The sequence below is a fragment of the Schistocerca cancellata genome, chromosome 7 (assembly GCF_023864275.1).
Source record: "Schistocerca cancellata isolate TAMUIC-IGC-003103 chromosome 7, iqSchCanc2.1, whole genome shotgun sequence".
Lineage (NCBI taxonomy): Eukaryota > Metazoa > Arthropoda > Insecta > Orthoptera > Acrididae > Schistocerca > Schistocerca cancellata.
In genome coordinates, this window is record NC_064632.1 from 109,757,553 (window position 1) to 109,772,239 (window position 14,687).

Consider the following 14,687-nt stretch of genomic DNA (forward strand, 5'->3'; position numbering starts at 1 on the left):
TAATGGTATAAATAGTTAAAGTTTTTTGTTACTGAATGGATCCTGCTCACGTTCTTTAAATTACTGTGAGCAATGTCATTCAATTTGTGACAAGGTTTTTAATTTGTAATCATAATAATTGTTGTTAAATAATGAAGTGTATTCCATGAAATGACAAATGATGAAATGCGTGCGTCCGACTTCCATGTGTTTTTCCTTAAAATTATCGTAACATTTGTTGTGAAGAATCAGTATCTACAGTTCCACGAAGCCCAGTAAAGAGGTACCGCATGACGAGTGCAGAAGAACTACACTACTCTCTCCAAGGACGCGTTGATGAGATGGAGATGATGAACAGATACCAAGCGACTGCGCCCCAGAAACGTCGCGCAGAAACCTCAAAGAACCAGAAGGAGCAGCAGCGAATGAAAGATAAGAAACTAACCACCTAAAACCTTCTTTGGTACCACCGGTGACCATTTACCATACATAGGATTACCTTGGCCTCAACAAGTTGCTTGGCCTGCTCGGCGACAGAGGTCTGAAGGCCATTTATCAGTAGGACAGAATGAAACATCAACTTCGCAGGCAGCAAGAAACCATGTCCTTTTTCGCAGGTCACGACATCCGGTTTTTCACTCACCAATCTCGGGAGGACAAAGGTCTCAAAGTTGCCATTAATCGACTATCAGAACAGATTCCTCAGACAGAAGTGCTCAAAGCTCTACGTGAAAAAGATTTAGTGTCATCGATGTACATCGGTACCACAATGAAGACCAGGAAGCAAAGAAACTCGCCCCTGAATCAGCGTATTGCATACGGGTACCGAAGGTAAAGGACAAACACAAGATCTACGAATGAGATTGTCACTCTGCAGCGGAGTGTGCGCTGATATGAAATTTCCTGACAGATTAAAACTGTGTGCCGGACCGAGACTAGAAATCGGGACCTTTGCCTTACGCGGGCAACTGCTCTACCATCTGAGCTACCCAAGCACGACTCACGACCCGTCCTCATAGCTTCTATTCTACCAGAACCTCCTCTCCTACCTTCCAAAAGTCACAGAAGCTCTTCTGCGAACCTTGCAGAATTAGCTCTCCTGGAAGAACGCACTTGCCCGCGAAAGGCAAAGGTTCCGAGTTCGAGTCTCGGCCCGACACACAGTTTTAATCTGCCAGAAAGTTTCACATCAGCGCACACTCCGCTGCAGAGTGAAAATCTCATTCTGGAAACATGTGTGTCTCCGTAATATCCTTTCTGCCAGGAGCACTAGTTCTGCAAGGTTCGCAGAAGAGCTTCTTTGAAGTTTGGAAAGTAGGAGACGAGGTAATGGCAGAATTGAAGCTGTGAGCACGAGTCGTGAGTCGTGCTTGGGTAGCTCAGGTCGTATAGTACTTGCCCCGCAAACTAAGCCAACGGTGGGAACACACAGGCCAGTTACTGCTACCTCCCACGGAGATGTGTCCCTGTGGTGGCCATCATAAATCAGCGGAGTGCCAAGTACCGAAAAACAGAGAAACTTAATTGAATTGCCGAAAGGACCATCTCGCGACCTTCCGTGGCTGTGAAACATACAAAACGCTTGTGAGAAAGTACAACGTGAAGAACACCCATCGGCTACCATGACAGAAAACCTATGTCATCAAAAATACCAGATAGGAAGAGCAACACGACAGCGACAAGCCTCGACAGTGCCGAAACGTTGACATCTCATCTGCCTACATAAGTGACAACAGCAGCTCTGCCCGACTCGCGACCACGTCTTCTACCACTCTCCAGAGAACTAGCGAACTTCGCCAAGGAACCCATCACTCCAGCCATCACGGATACGCCTCACTGCATCAAAAGCTCACCGCCATTCTCTCACTGGTAGCGAATGTTATCAAAGCATTCGTTTGGCTGTAGAATGGACAACGGGCGCCCCAAAACGCTTCTCAGCTTATACATATGGAACGCAAATTGTGTCAGAAAGGAAGAAGACAGAACTAATTGATTTCCTTTAATAGATATGGGGTCCCTCCACGCCCGCACCAACGTGGTGAGCAAACCAAAAGTTCTACTGTCACCTCCGTTAACATGTTAGTTATCTAGTATGTGGATCACAGGATGTTGGGCTGTGATGTTGTCCGTGCGTCTGGGTAAGGCTACGCATTAACACGGTCCATCAGGTGATATATAGTGGACGAAACGCGAGTGAGGGTAGCGATTTGAAGAGCAGAGGGAAAAAAGTGCCATGGCTCGTGCCGTGGGAAAAAACCTCTGCGACAGTGGGATGGGTAGTAAGAGCAGTAGTGGCTTACTAGCTGCGATACCTCATGCAAGGTTGGATTTGTTAGTATAGGTATCATGCATCATTACCGTGACAAGCGATGGTGATGTGTCCCAGTTGCTGCAGCTGCTACATTCCTGGAACAATCACGTTCGTTATACAGTAGTGGGAGATCGGCCATAGATCATCTCACTGTGTGGGGGATGTGTGGAGCTTGTTTGCATGCAGTGTACTGTACGGCTCCCCTGTGTGGTGCAAGTTATTTGGCAGTGTATTTCAGCTGGATATCCAGTACATGCGTCTGATTAACAGGGGCTCGCCTGTGCCGTTATGTTTGCGTATGCTTGGCCATAGATGTTATGTCCTTGCAAGTATGTCTTTTGGTCTTTTATGTTTCCATCTATGGTTGTGGTCGTAGTTCCCCAGATTCAGAATAAGCGGTTTCTGCGAATGTCTGGAGTTTCTGTATAGTCTTGTGGTGAGTTTGTGGATTACCTCCGTGAGAGTCTCAAGTCGGTATTCCCGGTGTAGGTCCGCGATGCGTGTGTATCGTGGCGCATTGCTTATGATTTTGAGTACTTTGTTTTGTATGAGCTGCAGACGGCGCAGGCGTGTAGGTGCAGCGTATCCCCAGACGGGAGCTGCGTACGTCATCAGGGGTCGGATAAGTGTCATGTACATGGACCTCGACACCCTTCTGTTCAGTGTGCTACGCCTGTTGAGCATCGGATAGAGCTGTTTGAGCCTCGCGCTAGCTCGGTTGGTCATGTGTTGTATGTGATCCCCCCAGAGTATTTTCCGGTCCAGCCAGACACCGAGGTATTTGACTTTCTTGTGGAAACGTATTGGACGTGCATGTAGAGTTATTGGTCTGCAGTAGCGGTGTTTGCGCAGTTGCTTCGGTCTTTTAGTGAACAGAACGGCTTCGCACTTGTCGACGTTTACTCTAACACGCCATTTCTCCAACCAAGGCTCGGCCACTCTGAGTGCAGTCTGTAGGCGTGACGTAATGTTTGATGGTTTCCAATCTTGCGCAAGGATGGCTGTGTCATCCGCGTAGATGCCATCATTGTGTTGTGTGTGGTTTGGAGACCGTTTATGTAGAGGTTAAACAGTAGGGGCCCTAGGATGCTTCCCTGGGGTACTCCCGCGTGTATACCGTGTCGTGTTGATTGTTTTCCCTGCACGTCAGTGTTGAAACTCTCTGTGAGGTATGAGTATATTAGACGCAGCAGCCCGTCGGGGAATCCCGCGTCGCTGAGTTTGCGGATGAGGTCGTTGTGCCATAGACGGTCGAAAGACTTTTCGATGTCCAGGAACACTGCCCCTGTAGGTTTGTTTATGTTGAAGCCATGTGTTATATGTTCAACGACCCGTAGGAGTTGTTGTGTTGTGGAGTGGTGATTCCTGAAGCCGAATTGCTCCGGTCTCAGGATGTCATTTATTATGCAGTGCCGGCCGAAGTGGCCGCGCGGTTCTGGCGCTGCAGTCTGGAACCGCGAGACCGCTACGGTCGCAGGTTCGAATCCTGCCTCGGGCATGGATGTGTGTGATGTCCTTAGGTTAGTTAGGTTTAACTAGTTCTAAGTTCTAGGGGACTAATGACCTCAGCAGTTGAGTCCCATAGTGCTCAGAGCCATTTTATTATGCAGTGCCTAGTGATGCGTTTGAGAATCACCTTCTCAACAATCTTACTGAGCGAGCTCAGAAGGCTGATGGGTCGGTAATTTTGTCGGAGGCTGTGGTCTTTCCCCGGCTTCCTGAACATCAGGACCTTGGCCGTCTTCCAAAAGGCGGGGAAGTGGTGGTGTTTTAGTATGGCATTCGTTATGTGTGTTAGGTACTCAGTTGCTTTATCCGTGAACTCCTGGAGGACACGGTTTTGAATGCCATCATGACCAGGGGCTTTCCGCAGCGGAATACATTATAGCCCAGGAGACTTCGGCTGTGCTAGCATGTCGAATGTCGTCGCGCGATGGTTGGGCTAGAATGCGTGTAACCTCTTGGTCAGTAGCAAGTGTGAACGCTGGATCTGATGGTACCAGGTTCGGTGTGAACGACGCTGCGAGTGTTCGGGCCATTAGTTCTGCTTTCTCTTCTGCTGAGTATGCCTGACGTGTCACAGCATTAGTTCCGAGCTCATTTCGGACGTGTGTCTAAAGGAGTCGACACAGTTCCACATATGCAACATGCACGTGTACCGTACAGACTGGGTCGGTCAAAGAAGGACCGGGATTGCCATCCTAGTTAAAAAAAAAAAATCGTCATCACAAGGAACATCTTCTAAGGCTACGACAATCGGAAGCTACGGCGGTCACCATCTCCACCGCCTCAGGAAGCATCACGTTCGTTACTGCATACCTCAGTCCAGACAAGCACTTATTATCTGAAAACAGTTTCAACAGGGTGCTGCTGGGAGCCGGCCGCTGTGACCGAGCGGTTCTAGGCGCTTCCGTCCGGAACCGCGCTGCCGCTACGGTCGCAGGTTAGAATCTTGCCTCGGTCGTGGATGGGTGTGATGTCCTTATGTTAGTTACGTTTAAGTAGTTCTAAGTCTAGGGGACTGATGACCTGAGATGTTAAGTCCCATAGTGATCAGAGCCATTTTTCTGCTGCTGGGAGGCTACCTCAACAGCAACCAAACTGTTTGCTTGGATCGCGAGGAAAAAGAATCCAAAATGTAAACAATTATTCGGTCTAGATGAGAAACTGAACATTACTGTGGTCAGTCCGAGGGACCCTATGAGAGTGCCACATTTTGCCCACCAGCAAACAGACGTCATTGACATACCGGTTCTCAAGAATATCAAAATCAACCTGCAACTCCAGGAGCTCAATGACTTATCATTACATCGCAAGCTGGTAATAATAATACTGGAGGGGGCACACGTTCCACTGCCGCCACATAGCACAAGGCAGACCGACTGGCTACAGTTTCAGCGTTTCCTGGACAAAAATGTCCAGCCTAAGTGAAATTTCTCATCGAGGGCCGCCATCGACGCAGCGGAGCAGACGTCAACAACCAAAATCCAAACCATGAAACGCCGGTCAAAAACTCGAATTTTTCAACCAGTTGTCAACTTTGAGGCATTCCTCTCACGTCTTCAAACCATCAAAAGACAATGGAACTACTTCCAGAGACGATTGATCCGATTTAGGGATCCTGAGGCTAGAAGACAGATATACCATCTGAACAGGGAAATTTACAAATGTCGTAGAACGGCGTCAGGAAGTCTGGAAAACCAAGATGTCAGACTTCTTGCTATGAACGCGTGACAAGTGGTAAGTGGTGAAGAAACTGCATCTCCAAAAGACACCAAAACGAGCAGGACGTGGCGCAGATGGTTTGATATACGACCCACTGGCACAAGCGGAATTACACTCCTGGAAATGGAAAAAAGAACACATTGACACCGGTGTGTCAGACCCACCATACTTGCTCCGGACACTGCGAGAGGGCTGTACAACCAATGATCACACGCACGGCACAGCGGACACACCAGGAACCGCGGTGTTGGCCGTCGAATGGCGCTAGCTGCGCAGCATTTGTGCACCGCCGCCGTCAGTGTCAGCCAGTTTGCCGTGGCATACGGAGCTCCATCGCAGTCTTTAACACTGGTAGCATGCCGCGACAGCGTGGACGTGAACCGTATGTGCAGTTGACGGACTTTGAGCGAGGGCGTATAGTGGGCATGCGGGAGGCCGGGTGGACGTACCGCCGAATTGCTCAACACGTGGGGCGTGAGGTCTCCACAGTACATCGATGTTGTCGCCAGTGGTCGGCGGAAGGTGCACGTGCCCGTCGACCTGGGACCGGACCGTAGCGACGCACGGATGCACGCCAAGACCGTAGGATCCTACGCAGTGCCGTAGGGGACCGCACCGCCACTTCCCAGCAAATTAGGGACACTGTTGCTCCTGGGGTATCGGCGAGGACCATTCGCAACCGTCTCCATGAAGCTGGGCTACGGTCCCGCACACCGTTAGGCCGTCTTCCGCTCACGCCCCAACATCGTGCAGCCCGCCTCCAGTGGTGTCGCGACAGGCGTGAATGGAGGGACGAATGGAGACGTGTCGTCTTCAGCGATGAGAGTCGCTTCTGCCTTGGTGCCAATGATGGTCGTATGCGTGTTTGGCGCCGTGCAGGTGAGCGCCACAATCAGGACTGCATACGACCGAGGCACACACGGCCAACACCCGGCATCATGGTGTGGGGAGCGATCTCCTACACTGGCCGTACACCACTGGTGATCGTCGAGGGGACACTGAATAGTGCACGGTACATCCAAACCGTCATCGAACCCATCGTTCTACCATTCCTAGACCGGCAAGGGAACTTGCTGTTCCAACAGGACAATGCACGTCCGCATGTATCCCGTGCCACCCAACGTGCTCAAGAAGGTGTAAGTCAACTACCCTGGCCAGCAAGATCTCCGGATCTGTCCCCCATTGAGCATGTTTGGGACTGGATGAAGCGTCGTCTCACGCGGTCTGCACGTCCAACACGAACGCTGGTCCAACTGAGGCGCCAGGTGGAAATGGCATGGCAAGCCGTTCCACAGGACTACATCCAGCATCTCTACGATCGTCTCCATGGGAGAATAGCAGCCTGCATTGCTGCGAAAGGTGGATATACACTGTACTAGTGCCGACATTGTGCATGCTCTGTTGCCTGTGTCTATGTGCCTGTGGTTCTGTCAGTGTGATCATGTGATGTATCTGACCCCAGGAATGTGTCAATAAAGTTTCCCCTTCCTGGGACAATGAATTCACGGTGTTCTTATTTCAATTTCCAGGAGTGTATATGCCGACGCATATCAGTAGCAGATGACAACTCCACCTCCACCGGAACAAGATGACGAAGTGCTTCGTTACTAGGAGCAGAACCAGACAGCATGATCTTCCAGATTGTACCAACGTATTTCCAGCCACAGTTTGCCACTCCGGCGGAAATTAAACAACTTACCCGTAAAACGGCCAACATCTCGCCGGGTCACGACTTCGGCACGAAGACTTAAAACATCTTCTCAGGAAGCCGCTGACCCTAATCAGAAGAACTGTCAACAGTTGTCTTCACCATAGATAGTTCCCAGAGGCGTGGAGGAGGAGGAGGAGGATATTAGTGTTTAACGTCCCGTCGACAACGAGGTCATTAGAGACGGAGCGCAAGCTCGGGTGAGGGAAGGATAGGGAAGGAAATCGGCCGTGCCCTTTCAAAGGAACCATCCCGGCATTTGCCTCAAGCGATTTAGGGAAATCACGGAAAACCTAAATCAGGATGGCCGGAGACGGGATTGAACCGTCGTCCTCCCGAATGCGAGTCCAGTGTGCTAACCACTACGCCACCTCGCTCGGTAGAGGCGTGGAAGACGGCGAGGGTGCCGCTGCCGAAAACTGGGGAGTATCTCTCGCATCCGATCACTTAGCACCCAATCAGTCTCCTACCAACGCTGACGCGGCTCCTCGAACGGGTATTATTCAAGAGACTACAAGACACTTGGGTACGGAATAATGTACTCCGACTGGAACAGTTCGGATTCCAAAGTAAACTCTCCGCCGAACGTCAACTCATGTGGATTACCAAAGCTGTACAAGACAACTTTAATAAACGATATTCGACAGTTAAAGTGTTCTTGGGCCTGTCGAAAGCCTCCGATAAGGTATGACGTGAGATTTAATTGTCAAGCTGCTCCAAACCACCACCATAAATGCTACGTGAAACTACTTGAAGCTGCCTTCAAGATATGAAACTGTATGCGTGTGTCGATAACATTAACTCTGCCAAGAAACCAGTCCACGCCGGTATCCACAGGGATCTGTAGTCTCACCAGCATTTTTCATCGACTACATCAACGGCATACCCAAAGTATGTCAGTATGCCTCTACGCTGACGATACAGCGTTTTTAACAAGAGACGGATAATTAGATCAAGAGATTGTGAATCTTTAGCAACAGCTGGGTCTTATGGAGCGATGGGCACAACTACACAAGAGTACCATCAACCCGGATAAAACAGTGGCCATTATTTTCACAAGACGCCGACTGGTTATCCGTACGAGGCTCCAAATCGGAAACAAACCTATGCCTTGGTCCCGCTGGGAAAATACCTGGAAGTTTACCTGGGCACGAAACAACTCTTCACCCGCCAAGTCGCAGATAAGAAGAAAGCCAAACTAAGAATGTGAGCCCACACTGCTCTATAGGACGACTTCCTGGGATACAACTTGCGAAACCAATTTCAAGTAGCTCCAAGTCTTACAAAACAAATGTTTCCGACGGAGCACACTGGAGAATGAGGACAACGGAACTCCACTATGCACTGCACGAAAATTACCTGCGCCAAAAACTGTGCGAAAAGGCGCGAAAGCTGTTTGACAAGATCAGCGCCCAACGTCACACCACTCATCAGTTAGTGACAGGAGGCACAATTCTTCCCCAGCGATGGCATAAATGTGAACTTGCACTGTCGATCCAGGCAGGCGATGGAGGTTCGCCGGCAGGACACAAAATAACCTCAATTCAAATACGCCTCACAGTAAAAGAAAGCGCACCTTTGTCTACGAAAGGCCTGTAAATACAGAGGTATAAATAAAATCTGAGACCTCTCTCCTACCTAAAACACACGTAGCAAAATCGCCAAAGATGGAGCTTCACAAACTGGGTAAGTTCACACGTTGGTCCACCTCTCGTCCTTATGCAAGAAGTTATTCGGCTTGGCGTCGATTGATGTTGGATGTCCTCCTGAGGGATTTCATGCCAAATTCTGTCCAGTTAGTTAAATTGCCAATATCCGAAATGGTTACAGGGCCCTGCCCATAATGTTCCAAATGTTCTCAGTTGGGGAGAGATGCGGCGACATTAATGGCCATCGTAGGGATTGACAGGCAGGAAGACATGCAGTAGATACTCTCAGTGTGTGCAGGGGGGCATTATCTTGCTGAAATGAAAACCCAGGATCGCTTGCCAAGAAGGGCAACAAAACGGGCCGTACAATATTGTGGTTGTACAGCTGTGGTGTAAGGGTGATGCGGATGACAACCAACAGAGCTCTCCTTGAAATGAAATGGTACCCCAGACCACCACTCCCAGTTCTCGGGTCGTGTGGCGGGCGAAGGTCAGGTTGGTAGCCCAACACTGTTGGGGCGTCTCCAGACACGTATTCGCTGGTCATCGGGGCTCCGTTCTAAGCGGTACTCGTCATTCAGTTCCAGTCAATGAGATTACCGGCCTAATGAGCCCGACTCCCCTGCAAACGGGTTTGTAGGTGTGGAGAGGTCAATAGCAGTCAGGGGAAGGGACGCCGTGAGCTCTCTGGAACGCCTATTAATGGTCCTTTTGGTCACTGAAGCACCAGTTGCACGTCGGATTGATGATAATGATGAATCCGGGGCTCTGAGAGTCTCTCTGATGATTGCTTGGTCCTCACGTTCTGCCGTCTCTCTAGATCCAACAGCCTTCTTCTTGACACTGTCCGACCAATGTTCATTCATTTCGGCCTACATTCTTGACTAGTGACATCGGTCCCATTCAAATGTCTAGCGATTCGCCGAGTATTCCCACCGGTTTCTTTGAACTCAACTACACATCCTCTCTCGAATGCTTGCATCTGCGTATATTGTTCACACGCTTGTCTGCGAGACGTAGTTACTGTTGAACTGCGTACAAGGAATGAAATATGCAAAAATTATATTCCCTGGTACTGATATGTTGCCTGTTGACTATCCTTGTCAGCTTCTCGGTGAACCTGCGTTGCAGCATCACAAGTACATCCAATGGCCGCCAATGTTTACAGTTTTGCAGTTTCCGTCGACACCTGTATGAATTTGAATTTGCATTACTTCTTCGTGGTGAGACAAAAAATGTCCATTATAATGTTTTGAAGAAGCGGTCAATTTAACAATTTGTTTCTTAGTCATCAGTATGCTGTTTGTGTCCTCCAGGTTTTATGTTTAACGAGTTGTTCTTCCGGACTTCGCTTCCCCTTATGACTTTTGTTCTAGATTCGAAGAAGAACTGGACGATCCGTCACAGATGTTTTTACACAGCCTAGTGTTTCATGTGACATCAACGGACTACACTAGGAAAGTTACAAGAAATACGACATGCATCGTGGAGGGCCTTGCTGGCAAAACTCAGAAACCCTTTTAGACTCATTCACAGAAACACACGATTTTTTTCAACATACACCTCCCATAATGTAACCGTGAGAAATTTGTGGGCATGGAGAACAGTATCGAAGTCTTCCTTCCTGCAAACCATCGGCGAATGCAATAGGAATGTTGTAATTGGTTAGAGCAGAATTTAGCGTACCGTTGACGACGAGCTGATTAGAGGGGAGAATAATGCCGGTACAGCACAAAGAAAATCTGAAAAGGAAAATGCAAAAGCTCAATCTAGACATAGCAGGGGGCAGTGAAGTAGAAAGAAAAGAAGACAAAGATTTCTGGCCAGATGAATATCAGTTTATGCCAACAGCAGCGTAAAATGATATAACGGGAGTAGGATTCATTATGAACAGAAAAGAGAGGTAGAGAGCGTGTTACTGTAAACAGTTCAGTGATAGGATTGTTCACATCAGAATCGAAAGCCGACGCCGCAAGCTGGAGCTAAAAAGATAGAAAAGGTGTATGAGGATACTGAACGGTTAATTCAGTGCGTAAAGAGAGATGAAAATCTAATTGTGATGGGGGAATGGAATACGGTTGTAGGGGAAGCAGTAGAAGAAATGGTTGTGGGAGAATATGGGCTTGGTAATAGAAATGAGAGAGCAGAAAACTAATTATATTACGCAATAAATTTCCGTTAGTAATAGAGAGTACTCTGTACAAGAAACATAAGAGGAGGAAGTACACCTGGAAAAATCGGGAGATACGTGAAGATGTCAGTTAGATTAAATCATGGTCAGACAGGGATTCCGAAATCAGATATAGGTTGTCAGGCGTACCCAAGAGCAGATATAGATTCAGATCACAATTTAGTAAAGATGAAGAATAGGCTGAAGTTTGAGAGATTAGTCGGCAAGAATCAATACGTAAAGAATGGGATAAGGAATGAGGAGATACACTTGAAGTTCTCTAATGATATTGATAGTCCAATAAGGAACAGCTCAGCAGGCATTTCAGTTGAAGAGGAATAGACGTCTCTAAAAAGGACAAACGCAGAAGCTGGAAAGGAAAACATAAGTGCAAAGGAGGTGAGTGCGAAGAAATCATGGGTAACAGAAGAAATATCGATGAAAAAAGGAAGTACAAAAATTTTAAGGGGCATTTAGGAATACAGAAATAAGAGTGCCTTAGGTGTGAAACAGGAAGTGCAGGGAAGCTAAGGTTAAATGGCTGCATGAAAAATGATTGTCGGAAGGACTAATTCAACATACAGGAAAGTCAAAACAGCCTTCGATAAAATTAAAGCCATGGGTGATAACATTAAGAGTGCTATGGAAATTCAACTGTTAAATGCGGAGCAGAGACCGGATAGGCGGAAATAGTACACTGATGGCTTCTTGTGAGGGGGAAGACTTGTCTGATGTGGTAGGAGAAGAAGGAAGAGTCGATACAGAAAAGATAGTGGATCCAGTAATAGAATCAGAATTTAAAAGAGCTTTGGAAGACTTAAGATAAAATAAGGCAGAAAGGATAGCTAAAGTTCCATCAGAATTTCGAAACTCGTGGGGGGCAAGAGGCAACATAACAAAAATTCATGTTGATATGTGTAATGTAGATTTCGAAAAAATATCATCCACACAATCCCGAAGATTGCAAGAGCTAACAAGTCCGAGAATTATCGCACAATTAGCAAACAGTTCACACATTCAAGTTGTTGACAAGAATAATGTACAGAAGAATGGAAAGAAAACTGAGGATGTGTTATATGACGATCAGTTTGCCTTTAGGAAAGGTAAAGGCACCAGAGAGGCAGTTCTGACGTTGCGTTTTATAATGGAAGCAAGATTAAAAAAAAAAAAAAATCAAGGCATGTGTGTAAGATTTGTCAGTTTCGAAAAAGCGTTGGATAAAGTCAAATGGTCCACGATCTTTGAAAGTCTGAGGAAGAGATGTGTGATATACAACATGCGCAAGGACCAAGAGGGAATAACAGGAGCGGAAGACCAAGAACAAAGTGCTCGGATTAAAAAGGGGTAAAACATCTAAGGAACACTGACGGAAATAAGAAAAAAAGTTGAGGAGTGAAATTTAAATTCAAGGGAAAAGGATGTCAATGATAAGATTCGCTTATGACATTACTGTCCTCAGTGAGAGTGAAGAAGAATTACAGGATCTGCTGAACGGAATGAAGAATCTAATGAGTATAGAATAGGAATTGAGAGTAAATCGAAGAAAGACGAAAGTGATTAAAAGTAGCAGAAATGAGAACACCAAGAAACTTAATATCAGGATTGATGATCACGAAGCAGATGAAGTGAAGGAATTCTAACAGCCTGGCAGCAAAATAACTCATGACGGACGGAGTAGGAGGGACGTTAAAAGCAGAATAGCATTGCCAAAAAAAGGGCATTCTTGGCCAAGAGAACTCTACTAGTATCAGACATAAGTCTTGAGTGAGAAATTTCTGAGAATTTACGTTTGGAGCGACGAGTATATGAATAGTGTCTTTTCTGTGTATATAAGATACGACGAAGTTCATCAGTTTGTTGAAAAGTTTCTCGTTCATCTTTAAAACATTCCGATAATCATCTATATCTGCAACAAACTCTGTTAGTATTTTAGTGTGGCCGTATGTAGTACGCCTTCCAAGTCACTTTTTCGCCCACCACCGCTTCCTGTTACTTTTCTGCTTTGTAGCGCCTAGTGGTTGCAATTGCAATGTTACTAGTTCTAAATCATCGGGCGCCGACATGTTTGCTAAGAAGGCAGAGTTCTAATTAACGCGTTCCAGGCATAAAGATCCGCAATAGTACTGTACTGTTTTCGGTCTCCCATTTTCGTTCAATATATTGACGCAATGTTAGAGCCTTCAGTCAGAGGGCTCCTTTAGAACACTCGAGTTACATACATTTATTGCTGTACAGAAATTTCAGAAGGTCTTATATAAAACATGATGCAGTTATTTAATACCCACACAGAAAAGAAAGCGCAAAAAAAGAAGTCGAAGTACATAAACAGCTCGCTCTCCGAAATCCGGTTCGTAATGTTGCATGCAGATATTCGTGAGATCCAGATCATCTGAACGGGTGGGTTGCTGAGATTAAATCTTCTCGCCTTTATGAGCTTCGAGTGCAGGACTGTTGCCAGCGTATCTGCGAGTTAACGCTAGAACGAGTTTGTACTGGCTCCGCCGTGTCCGGGCGGAACTCCCCGCAATCTTGCCGAATTGGCGGCAGTCGGCCTCTTAACCCCTGCGAGCCGGCTCTCCCTTCCGGCAATTACGCCAACTGGGAGAAGGGGTGGAGCCGAAAGGGTGGAGGGTAGCGACTCTCTCTCTCTCCATCTCCACAAGTGTCCACTGGCTGCTGCTGGTGTAGCCGCTGAGGTTAAGTCTCCGCAAGAAGCAGCCATGGGGAGCTGTAACAGTACCACGTTCCATTCCAGTGCTGAAATCCCTGCTTACGTAGATGTGTTCACCGCTTGCGCGACAAATATAGAACATAATATGCAGCACATAAAACACAGCGCACACACACACACAAACACACACATGATCTGAATGTGTTTCCATTTTAGTGTTCTGTACCTCACGCGGTAGAAACGAAATCCTTGTGGGATCACCTTGTTGTCCGTCTGTTCAGACCCCTTTTTTTCTCATGAACGAGAGGAAGTACCAAGTTGAAATTTAGGTCACAAACCGAGGTCTACAGCTCCTTGGCGGTGAGCAAAATTTAAGCTTGTAAGTCAATGCTATCAATTAGATACTCGCTCACCAAAACCTATAGAGTACTTCCCACCGACGTATCATCACAAAATTTGGCAAGAAGCAAGATTTTCCGAAAATTGTTGATTTATAATTGTATCAGACATTTTTTTACCATTTATTGTCCGTCTGCTCGTCTGTTAAGGACCCTTTTTCTCAGAAATGGATAGAGGTATGAAACTGAAATTTATGTCAAATACTGTCTGCGGGCCATTGGCAGCGTAAGCAATTTAAGGCTCCAAGTCCACGCATCAAAAGATACGCTCATTTATGCTACATATTCTGATACTCGCAAACTCAATCATCAAAACCTATAGATGAGCTTCGAGTGGTATTCGGAAAATAAGGTCCGATCGAGCGCGAAATTGAAACCATAGTGGAAATCTGATGAAGCCCTGCACATTTGTATTGTCTCTAGTATGCCCCTCGATCGCCAGGGTGTTCGGTGTGGAGGCGACGTAACGTATATTCGATAAATTGTTTGTTTTGACACACTGACACCAAGCTACATTTTGGGCACAGCATGAAGGATGGAAACACAGACCATCTGCTGCGAATGTTTTGGATGGGC